Here is a 12,626-nt window from a genome sequence, read left to right as displayed (position 1 = left end):
AGCACACATCACTGAACATTATGAGTATTCAGGCGCGGATCCAGGAATTGAAGTTAGAGGGGGCGCCAAAAGTAGGCAGGGGGTCTGGGGTCCGCCTTGAGGCCCCAGTGTGTCCAGGCAAAAGTCCTGGTGGGGGCCCAGGGGACTAAGCCCCCGGAAGCTCCTGGATTCTAGAGATTTTGTAGGGTAAAAATGAGGTCTACCGAGTACACATTTTTACATTTTCTCGACGAAACTACATGTATAGATTTACGCTAACTTTGAATCCTTAAATCCGCCACTGGTATTAAAAAAAAACCAAATTATTATGTGTAAATAAAAAAAAATCTCGCTGTTGTTGTTTTTAATTTCTCTTTTACTATTCACACACAGTTTGTGTAAAAACATGAATAATGTAGCATGTTATATAATACTGTGTTTCTTCTAATTGTTTAAATGAAAAACGGGATATTATCAAAATAAGTGGATGATGGAAAAATCAATGATCACAGTAATAAGTTTTTTTTTTCTTCAAAAAAATATACGGCCTCAGAAGTTGTGTACATCAGAAAGTAACCATGGTAACGAAAGTATTAAGTAATAACGTATCTTGGTAACTATCAATTCTAATTAGACTTTATTGATTGAATACCTGATATGGATAAGTTCAAATACCATTTTGAATATCCAGACTATAACTGAACCAGAATATAACAACTTGAATGATAAAATACATTGTATTACGCTATTGTCCTAATGTACATGTAAAAAACCGACACATGCGTGACTAACTATATGCATGAAAAAGATTTAAATGTGATTTGTTGGGTTAATTAAGGTTGAAGATCTTGCAATTGTTGTGTGTATTTTATTTATGGTATAGAACAATCAAACTGTATTTGTAACCTAATCAACAATTTCGGCCATCTATCAAAATAAACTGGGGGACATTTATAAATAAAGAAGCACAAAACAGATCAAAGAGTTTTTAATGAGTAAAAGGAGTATTAGGTATGTAGATAATAAAGTTTAATTTATAAGATTAACTATCATTCAAAAAGGTACATTTATTGTCAACATACATGTACATGTAACTCCCAATTATAAAACAATAATATTTTTATTCTTAAAAAGAAAGATGATAAAGGCTCAGTTTATACCTACGTCACCGAATGTTACGTAGGTATCCGAAAATATCAGAACTATTGATATATATTGTACATATACTACATTGATACTGATTAAATATCTGTATTTAGAACCATGATTTTCTTACTTAACAGCAAGTAATGTGGTACATCGTGTAGGAAAAACGTAATACAAGAATATGCGTAATATTCTTTTGATAACGTAAGTATTGGTAACGTATTATTTTTCGGTAAGTTAATAAACTCTGCATTTTTCAGATTTTGAGAGTGATCTCCAAATTCGTACATTATATGCAATAAAAAATCTGAACATTTTACAAGAATAGAAGCATACTTAATAGGGCCTAACACATTTATATAATTTTAGAATGATGATAAACGTATGTTTAGGCGAAAATACAACCGATGAAGTATTTAATATGCATATGCGTCGTTTGAAAATATTTTTATGAAATTAAATATCAGATCCATTTTACAAGATTGTTACGTATGTATCGAACAGTTTGGCGACGACAAACTGCAAAAAATTGTCATTTACAGATGGTTTAATCAGTTAATATTAGTTTTATGATTATATATGAATCTAATATGGCGTGCATTAAATTCCCGTGCATGAAAAAAACACCTCTATTAGATTAAAGTTTTTCAAATATGTATTAATTTTGAATCTCGGATCTAGCAGTAATATGTTTTGTTTCCATGTATTGAGCGACGTATTTATCTCGGAAGACTTTTGTCGATTTTGCTATATTTTTGCTGAATGTTTATGGACATTTATATATGTTTAATTGCTCGTACTGAAAAACATTCTTATGTTATTAGATATCGGATAACAAGGGTAAAACATTAATTGCACATTATTTCTGAAAATGGGCGACTAATTGACTAATGCACAACGATATAAAGAGGATTTGAAAACCCAGGCGTTTCAAAATTATTTTGCAAAGTAAAGTAATTAAAGACACAGGGGCTCGGTTGTCGGACATAAAAAAAGTTATTATTTTTTTTCGAGGACAAAATTAATTTAAAAAAAATTTATAATCTTATGTGTGGTTCAGTGAATTATAATAGAAACAACTCATAAAATTACAGTATTTTATCGTTTAAAAAATGTATCACGTATGTACATTAAAAACTATTTTTTAAAAGTACATTGTGATACCATTTTTTAAAAAGATAAAATACTGGAATTTTGTGAGTTGTTTCCATTATAAAACACATATAAGATTATCATTTTTTTTTATTTTAGTCCTCGAAAAAAAAATAATATTTTACTATCCGACAACGAGCCCCTGTGAGTAAAGATGGTGAACTCGTCCTATAATATATTATAGTTTTATTTTTTATGTGTTTATTACGTGTTCAAAATTTGACAGGTAACCGGAGGCACGATATCACGACTTATTGACAGCACTCTTTTGTAAAGACTTATTTGAATTTCTTCAGTTCCTTCTTGATCCTGAACTGCATGGTAAAGGAATAAAATACTACAAGAAAATAAGCCAGTTCTCGTCCAGTTTCTGAAGTCTAGACTAAATCTAGTGTTTCTCATTTGTCTGGTCTCTGCATCTTTCTTTCTTCCCTCTGTGAGTATTATAAGGCCATCTTTAAAAAAAAATGGTTGCCCTCTCCCGACCGACCGACTAAAAATGGCCCGGCTCATTCAAAGCTTTTTTTTTTCATTCCAGGACACGATATTTTTTTTTTCCGTCAAGAAATACGTTGAAATTTTCTGGAAAAAAGATGCCCCCAATTACCTACCGACCCAATGATTTTACCCTGAGTCGGGAGAGGGCAAACAAACATTATTTTAAAGATGGCCTAATATTGAGATCCTATGATATTGAGTTGTTGATCCTACAAATTCTTCAGTTTTACTATTTACAAAACCACTGAGAATCTCTTTAAATAAAAAGTAGGTAAAGAAACAAGAAGTTAATATTGATGCAAAACATTAAATTGGCCGCAAAGTTTTTAAAACCATTGTTAAAGTATAACAATGTAGTAAATGGAAAAAAAAAATGAATTTCCACATTTCTATTTTAGTTAAGAGGGGTAAAAAAAATAATATTGGTTATATAAAATGAAAACTTTAAGACAATAACTTCCTTATGCGCACTTGCTATATATACTTGCAGATTTTGTAACCACCGGTATTCTTAATTGTGACTTGGATTTGAATTTTGCAAAAATATCAATGAATATTTTTATCAAAACAGTCTTTTACCAGGAAACTTTGTCTTTTCCAAATGCATTGAATATTAAACATATCATTAAATGATGCCAAAGGAATGGTGTTTTGTATTAGACATATTATCAGATTGCTGGTGTTTCTTATCTGAATAACTTTTTAAATATAAGCCAATAAAAAAGTAAAAGTGAAGAGAGAAAAAGATATAAAAAGATCTTGCAACTTTACCATATTATCCCTAATAAGCGCCCCCCTCCAGCTCTTTTCAATTGTCGGAAAAAAAGCCCACTTTTGTTTTCTTAATACAGATTTTAGTATTTCATTGAAAGTTGCTCGTTCTTAAAGAAGACTAATAACATCTCTAGTCTCCGAATATCTAAATCATCCGATTGTCTGTATTTTCCATAATGTATCAAAAGTCAGCCATTACATTAATAAAGCAAAAATGAAACTAAAAGTTGGGTAATTTGAGATTTAAGCCATTTACAACGTCAACCATACTTTCTTTATTAATAACGACATTATGATATATAACAGCCAATCAGGAAAGCAATTTACGGCGCACAAAAAATTGTGCTAGTTTTAGACCGATTAAACTTATTTCCACCCAAATTCTATGAAGATATTTAGTACCATTAAATTCCCCAGGCATTTACTACATTTACCTTTTTACTACGCTTTACTTGCCTCAGACCTTCTTTTGTACACGCAGGTAAAGTGACAATATCTGTAGCAAAATGTCCGAGCAATTTTTTGGATTCAGATATTTGTACAAAATGTGTTCGAAATAAGATTCATCAGCCCAAAATTAGCGCAATAATTACTTGTGCGCCATAAGTTGCATTTTTTTGTATGGGAGGAACTGTACCTCTACGGTCGCCCATCCGATTTTTTTCTGACTGAAGAGCTACAGTTCTGCAGCTAGAATCTTAACTACCCAAGAATGCTTCCAGAAAAGTCACAGCTTTTCTGGTTAAATAGTTTCTGAGAAGATTTTTCAAGATTTTTCTCTGAATATTCCTATGAAAAGATTCTACCCTACATTGTGGCGACACCCTACCCCCGGGAATCATGATTTGAACAAACTTGAATCTTCACTACCAAAGGATGCTTCCACATAAGTCCAGGGCACCAAAGGCCAACTTCTGAAAATGAATTTCTGGAGTTCTAATTATGATTATGGGGGCTTCTGGGACAATCTACTTACAAATAGACTGGTAAAATCGCTCCTCTACAATACGCTATACAAGTTCTATATAACAACATCCCGTAAGGGATTATCTCAGAGCGAACTTTTTATTAGTCAATGAAATCACTGCTGTTGAAATCTTGACTGGTAGTTCCAATGAACCTAAATTCCTGAGGTGTCTCGTGAAGTAAACAAAGACATGGTGAAGTGCAGGTGTCGATTCAAAGTTAGTAGTGAGTCTTTTAACCCCAAGGAACCCCATGGAACACCAAGGATACCCTAATACAAATTGTAGAGATATACACTTACAGAGTTGTACTTGTCTTGTGTCTAATCAAAGGGTCAAATACAAAAATATTTGTAAAATATAGCAAAATATGTCTTCTTTTTTTTTTTTTTTTAAATTTCTGACACATGTTAAAACATTAAATCCCTATTAAAGTAATAATGATTTTCCTTTTTATACTTAGTATTTCCATGTAAAAGTTCACACCCTCTATGATTTTCCCTTATATACTCCTATGTAAAAATTTGACCCCCAATCGAAGCACACACACAGAAGCCCTACCCCACCCCTGTGATCATGATTTGAACAAACTTGACTTTATACTGCACGTGCACGCTTCCACATAAGTTTTAACTTTTCTGGCCAAGTGGTTCTTGAAAAGAAGATTTTAAAAGATTTTTTCTTATACCATAAAATTGCTTTGTACCAAGTTTGGTTAAATTTGGCCCACTGAGTGGTTCAAAGAAGAAGTCAAAAATGAGAAAAGTTTACAGACAGATGGACGGACAGACAGACAGACAGACAAACAATGGACAACAAGTGATCAGAAAAGCTCACTTGAACGTTTGGTTCAGGTGAACTAAAAAAGCAGACCCAAACGAGACACAAAACGAACTCGGGGTCAGCTTTTGGGGTCTGCTCTGGTGTTAGGTTGTGTCTGGTCAGTACTGTGTATATTTCTGAGAGATGAAAACCAAAAAAACTAGCATGTAAACATATCTTTTCAAAACAGTATTTTTGAGAAACGGGAGATCTCCGCAGGAGAATCAATAATCACCGTTCGGCCATTAAGACCAAGAAAATCAATTCACTCGTTTGAGAACATTTCAACCTCGAAGGTCACAAATTGGAGGACATGACAGTAGTGGTTATTGACCATATTCCAAAATGGACCTATACCAAGAGAAAAAGCAAAGAAAAAGTTTGGTTGCACAGGCTGAAGTCATTCCGCCCTGATGGTATTAACAAACTTAATGACTTCATCAGGATGAACATGAGTTACACCACAATGTGACAATCAAGACTTTTTAAAAATGCTATTATTCGTCAAAAGTTTTAAATTATTATTTCAAAACTTAAATTTTAAGTCATCTAATTTTGTTTTATGTGGCTCTGTTAAGGATGTTAAGGGGGCGGGGCCTACTTTATAGGGAAATGTTTACTATGACATCACACAAATATAGCAATTCCTCACAATAACAGAAAATGAAATAATTTGCGATTTTAAATTGCATGAAAGTAATGAACTACCACAAAATTCATTTTTGTCCTAAATAATTCCCACATAGCAAGCTAAAAACAAGTCACTAATCGCAAAGCACTTGTTGACATGACGTCATCACGATAAAATTTCACGCATTTTATGTGCAGTGAGAGGCAAATCAAGTAATTTTTCCACAGTAAAAAATGCATTTTATTATTAAATAGAATATTATTTGCAAATCGTAGGTATAGAAAATTAATACAAATCTGAAACCTTTGTTTAGTGCCATTATTTGAAAACTATCGAGAGAATGTATTAAATTAATTCTACCGTGTTTTTTGTGTACAGGGTTTACATGTTTCACGCCGAGATACCTAATTAAATCGTCTTTTCGCAAGGGCATACACCTAATAGATCATGACCATTTTTTGAATATACTTAACGAAAATATTCCATAACTTGAAAATTGCTGCCGGTTTCCTGAAATCGAGAGCATAACTTAATAAATGCCTAGAATACTTAGTAAAGGCCACACATATTTCGACTAGACCCAAATAACTTAAAATTTAAACTAATTAATGCGAATTTTATTTAAAGCAGCAGCACTTTGCATAATCTTCAAGTTATGCAGATACAATTTTTACTTAAATTTTTAATTTTAACTAGAGTATCCCCGACAAAAGTTTACTATAGTTAAAGATAGTTAACTATAGTTTACCATAGTTTACTATAGTTAACTATAGTTTACTATAGTTAACGATAGTTAACTATAGTTTACTATACTTAATTATAGTTTACTATAGTTAACTATAGTAAAAACTTTGATAACCTGACCTACTATGAAACTTTACTCTGGAACTTTTTTGAGATTTCAATGCTTAAAATCTTTTTCATTCGATAACAGTGATGTAATTTTTTTTATAATAAGTGAATCATTTAATTTCTATAAAATAATTGATTCTGATTGGATAAAAATTCTTTGATAAATGCACCAATAGAATCTGTAGTTCGCTTGCACTTAGCAGCCGATATTACTTTGGCTGACTTTACATATATATTTCCCGCTTCCAGATTAATTGTGAAAGAAACTGAAATACTTTTACTCTATTTTCCTGAATTTCAAAACTTGTCAAGTTTCAAGTTTTTATTTAAGACAAAGACCCCAACTGGGGTATATGAATCCAAATGGTACAACAAAATAACATACAAGCATGAAATGAGTGGCACTCATGTTAATTACTATATACATGTATAGTTCAAAACATCAAAGTATAGAAGGCCTCTGCTAGTATTAAATAAATCTAAATGTATTACAACAAATTTTAAACAATTGTTTTGTTATGATTAATTTATTACTGACAATAAAATTTTGCAAAATTTGGCAAGTCCAAAAATGACTTTAACATCCTTACAATTTAAGAGGTCATCGAATTTAATAACATTAGTGTTAGTATAAAAAAATATTTGGAACAAGTTTTTTATATACATTTATATATATATATATATATATTTTTTTTTTTGGTTCTCCTTTGAAAAAAGCACATTCTAAAAGACAGTGGAATTCCTCTCCTAAATTGTTAGAGGAACAAAGATCACAAATTCGATCATCTCTGTCAACACCCCAAAAGAGACTTTCTCAATTGGAAATCTGTGATTCATACATCTAAATTTACATACAGCTTTTCTCAAATCTTTTGGAAGATAAATCAAATATTTTTCAAAACAATGTTCTAATTTAAATAACATACACTTAAGGATTTTTGGCATATCAAAAATACTGACATACCAATTCTGCTTAAATTAATCTAGTTTTTACCAATTTTGACACCAACGTTTTCTTTGGAGAATACTGTTGTAACCATAACTCGGACATTCCATAGTCATTTAGTGTTTTTTCAACATACTTAATCCATTAAAATGCATTAAGTCATGTTCTCTAAGCTTTAATAACAGTTTATATAAGAGAAAATATATTTTGTCTTGTTTACCACAAATAGGTCTATGCCAAAACCCAATAACCCTGAACTTAATAAATTTTTCTACTGGATATCTACCCAGTTCGCCATATAAAACATGATTAGGGGTAGATTTTTACGTTTGTCTACTTTCGTTTCTTTTCAAATTATCTCCCTTGGCTAACAAATCAGATCATCGCGTTTACGTAAGGGTTAATGTACGAGTAGCGCTCCATTCCTTAAAAGTAGATTTTTACGTTTGTCTACTTTCGTTTCTTTTCAAATTATCTCCCTTGGCTAACAAATCAGATCATCGCGTTTACGTAAGGGTTAATGTACGAGTAGCGCTCCATTCCTTAAAAGTAATGGAGCCGAGACTCCGAAGGGGCCGGGGTCCATTGCTTTTAAGGAATGGAGCGCTACGAGTATATTAACCCGAGTAAAATCCACCTTTTTAAATGCTTGTAATTAATGTTTGCTAATATATAATAAAGAATATTTATAAGATACACTCTAAACATATACGTTTAACATATAAGTAGTATTTATTTATAAACTGAGAGAACGTAAGGCGAAAAAAATGTACTGAAGTTATTTAAATCCACTTTCATTCAACAGCTTCGATAGCGTAATGAGATGAGTACCTGAATCCGATGGTGAAGGTACCGGGTTCGATTCTCCACAATGCCACATTTATTTTCTTTGTGTGAAAATAAACTTGTTAAAATTGTCAAAGTTCTTTCCCTGGTAGAGGTACAGGAAGGAGAAAAAGAAACACAACAAATTCTGTTTTCAATGTAATTTGCGAACTCTCCTTTCCTGAAAAATAATGGAGCGGTCAAACAAATTTTACACAAAGATAACGGCTAGTTAAATTTGACTAACTGTTGTGCAACCGGATCCAGGTCATTATCGTGTCACATATATTAGTAGCCATTCAACTGTTGCCCCCGGCCCTGGGGTCAAAAAACTATCTGGAAAAGGGCCTAGGTTTCCTAAATAAAGTACAGAAATAAAGAACAGTTGACTTGATAGAGGTTCAGGATAACAGATAAGGGTTATTTTTAGATTTTCATAGTTTTTGACACCACATCTCAGGTCTTATGACATTTTTTTGTTTGGTTTCTTCATTTATGAACGATACTACCAAACTGGTTGAAACTGACTCAGTGAGCTAAAGATACTCGAGTCATTACGGATATTGATGGAGAGGATTATTACCAATGACTTGATTACCCAGATTTACTAAAATACACAGAAAAAACAAAACTTCAGCTGATTTTTACGGAAGCCCAATAGTGCAAACCAAAAAAAATAAAAATAAAAAACGAAATTATTAAATAAAGAAAACGAAATTATTAAATAAAGAAAACGAAATTATTAAATAAAAAACTAACGAAATTATTAAATAAAAAACAAACGAAATTATTAAATAAAGAAAACGAAATTATTAAATAAAGAAAACGAAATTATTAAATAAAGAAAACGAAATTATTAAATAAAAAACAAACGAAATTATTAAATAAAAAAAACGAAATTATTAAATAAAGAAAACGAAATTATTAAATAAAGAAAACGAAATTATTAAATAAAAAACAAACAAACAATAGATGTGCATGGTAAGGGCCTGAACCCATGAATCATTCCATAAAGCGCACGTATTATAAAGCATCACTAATAATTCTATAGACCTGATTTTAATTTCGACATTAAAACAAGTGTGGGGGAATGAAAAATAAAAAAAAACTTAGATCGATGTCAAATTGACAAACGTAGAAATACTTCATGTGCCCACAGCCTATACATTGTAATTCGCATTTTTGAAGTAAATGATTCATAACTGTTCAATTTTGTTTACGGGAATTTTGATGCTGTGTCGCATCCCCGCAACGTCAAAGTTTGAGCCTGTAAGCCTGGACGTAGCAAGGATGTGTGACGGTTCATATTGTCGTTTTGCACATATTGTCGTCGGCGACAATATGTATCTACCCTCACTGCACATATTGTCGTCCATCGGTACATATTGTCGCCGGCGACAATATGTACCGAGACGAGCCTTATTTTTCCCCTGCATAATGGACGACAAAATGTACGGTCAAGCACCAGCACATATTGTCGTCGACGACAATATGTACAGTCAAGGTCGGCATATATTGTCGTCGATATATTGTTTTGACGAATATTTACTTGAGAAAGGAAAAAGAGATTGACAAACACACACGCACGCACGGAGGGAGACAGACAGCATTACTCGCAATACTGTAGGGAGAAAACTTTTTGGTCAGAAAATTGTGTTCAGGATGGAAGTAGTAATAATTATTTGGAAATTATCTTTTATTCTTATATACAATTATGTGCCGATATAATTGGTATTGGGGTTGACATTTTTTGATCACCTGAACTCGAAATTCAAGTGAGTTTTTCTGATCACATTTTGTCTGACCGTCCCTCTGTCTGTAAACGTTTCACAATTTCAGCTTCTTCTCAAGAACTACTGGGTTAATTTCAACCAAACTTGCCACAAAGTATCAGAGGAAAAAGTTGATTTAAGTTTGTTCAAATGAAGGCCCATGCCCTCTTTCAAGGGAAGTAGTTAAGAATTAGTGAAAATTTAGTGACATCTTTTAAAAATCTTCTCAAGAACCACTGTGTCAGAAAAGTTGAAACTTATGTGAAAGCTTTATTATGAGTCGTAGATTTAGTTTTATTCAGATCATGTCTCTCGGGGGAAAGGTGTGGCTGCAATAGGTGTTCAAAGTTTTTCATAGAAAATTAAGAAAAAAATCTTTCAGAATCTTTTTTCAAGAACTACTGCGTCAGAAGAGATGATACTTATGCGAAAGCTTCATTACATAGCGTACGTTAATTTTGAGGTGCTGGTACGAAAAAGATCCCTCACTGCTCAATTTCCCTGAGTGCCAAGTATAAGTGTTAATTTGCAGCCCTCCACCGCCAAGTGGTGACGTCTACATACGAATGAAAAATTCTCGAGATGGACATTATAACAACAAACAAACAGACAAAAACAAAATCAATTTTGTTCAAATCATGACCCCAGGGGTAGGATGGGGCCACAATGGGTGATCAATTTTTTACATAGGAATATATACGGAAAAATCTACAAAAATCTTCCCAAAATCCAGACAGATGTACATGTAGTACCGGTACACCCCTCCCCACCCCCAACCCCTACCCCGCGCCCGGCGGTTTGATTTTTTTTTTCTGCTTTGGTTAATTCTGTTTGTTTAATTTGTATATACTCTCAATTTAGTCCGCAGGTAAAATTTCATAATTAAATTATTTACCTAACATATACAGTAACACACCTTTACATACAAGACTTTTTTTTTTGCTTGTCAAAAAAAAATTTTGAACCGCACCCCCACCCCCTCCATTCTGAAATTTCTAGATCCACCACTGAGGAACAGCAGTAGGCCCGTGATTAGTAATGTTTAAATGGAAGTATCCTTAGGTAATGTAGATTCAAGTATCTTAAAATCATTACCCCGGGGCTAGGGTGGGGCCACAATGGGCGATCAAAGTTTTACATAGGAATATATGAAAAAAATCTTTAAAAATTATCATATCAAAAACAGCAAAGCAATGATTAGTCATATTTATATTTATATTCTTTACATAATAAATGGCAACAAGGTTTATTGGTTTTTTTTATATATATAAGTTAATGGCCAATTTGGTTTTCTAAGTGCTTGTGAAGGGTCAATAAAGATTCAAAGTAGCCGAAAATCTAAATATTGTTGAAATCATCTTGTCTGTTACCATGACAACCAAGGCACATAGCAACCAAACTTTGATTAATTCAAAATTCTGTTGTCAAACTATTATAACCGTTATTATTGTAATGAGCAAAGTTTCATGATAATCGGTGACCATGCGTGCCAAAAAATGTTCAAGTGGTTACAGAAAATTGCTCCTAACTCTCCATAACATATTTTGGTTCTTATGTGCTCAAATGTTGTTGCCATGGGTTAAAAGTATAAAAATGGGTTAAAATTATAAAAGTGTACATTGCTAAGACATCTACTACAAAATCAAATTTGATTAATCGCAATATGCTACCAAACTGTGGATTAATATTTTATAATATTATATGTTCATAAATATGTGCCAAAAGTGACTTTATTTGCTTTGTTGCTGTTGCCATGGAGATAAGTATTTTTACAATATTTCTTGGTTTGCAAAGATGTCTCATATATATTTTCTGATTTCAAACTGTGTTTTAGTACTCTCAGATAACAATTTATTAGATTAATAATTTTAACATTGTGCGATTTTCCAGTTTTATTTATCAAAACATCCATTTTTGTTGCTAGGCAACGGATAGGAATTTTCAAAAAACACAAAAAAACACACCTTTTTGAATTAAAAGTCCAAAAGAGATATTCCTCTGCTTTTATGCGAAATATTTGTAACTCCTGTATTACGCCAGAAGTTTGAGTTATAAGGCCTTGAAAAGTAACAAAATCAACAAAAATGCTGAATCAGCAAAAAACACAAAACATGCCTATTTACACATGTCTAGTACAGATACATCTCAAAATTTTTTTTCAATGTACTGCATTGTGAAAACACTTCAAATGTTTATCTTTACGATAAGAATGAATAAGAAGAAATTCTTAAATATTCACAATCAATTTCAAGCCATAAAGATTA

Source organism: Saccostrea echinata, unplaced genomic scaffold, assembly GCF_033153115.1.
Source record: "Saccostrea echinata isolate AGI-Se365-2 ecotype Australia unplaced genomic scaffold, CSIRO_AGI_Sech_v1 ptg000027l, whole genome shotgun sequence".
NCBI lineage: Eukaryota > Metazoa > Mollusca > Bivalvia > Ostreida > Ostreidae > Saccostrea > Saccostrea echinata.
The sequence above is the reverse complement of the archived record's forward strand: the minus strand, read 5'-3'. Positions refer to the sequence as shown.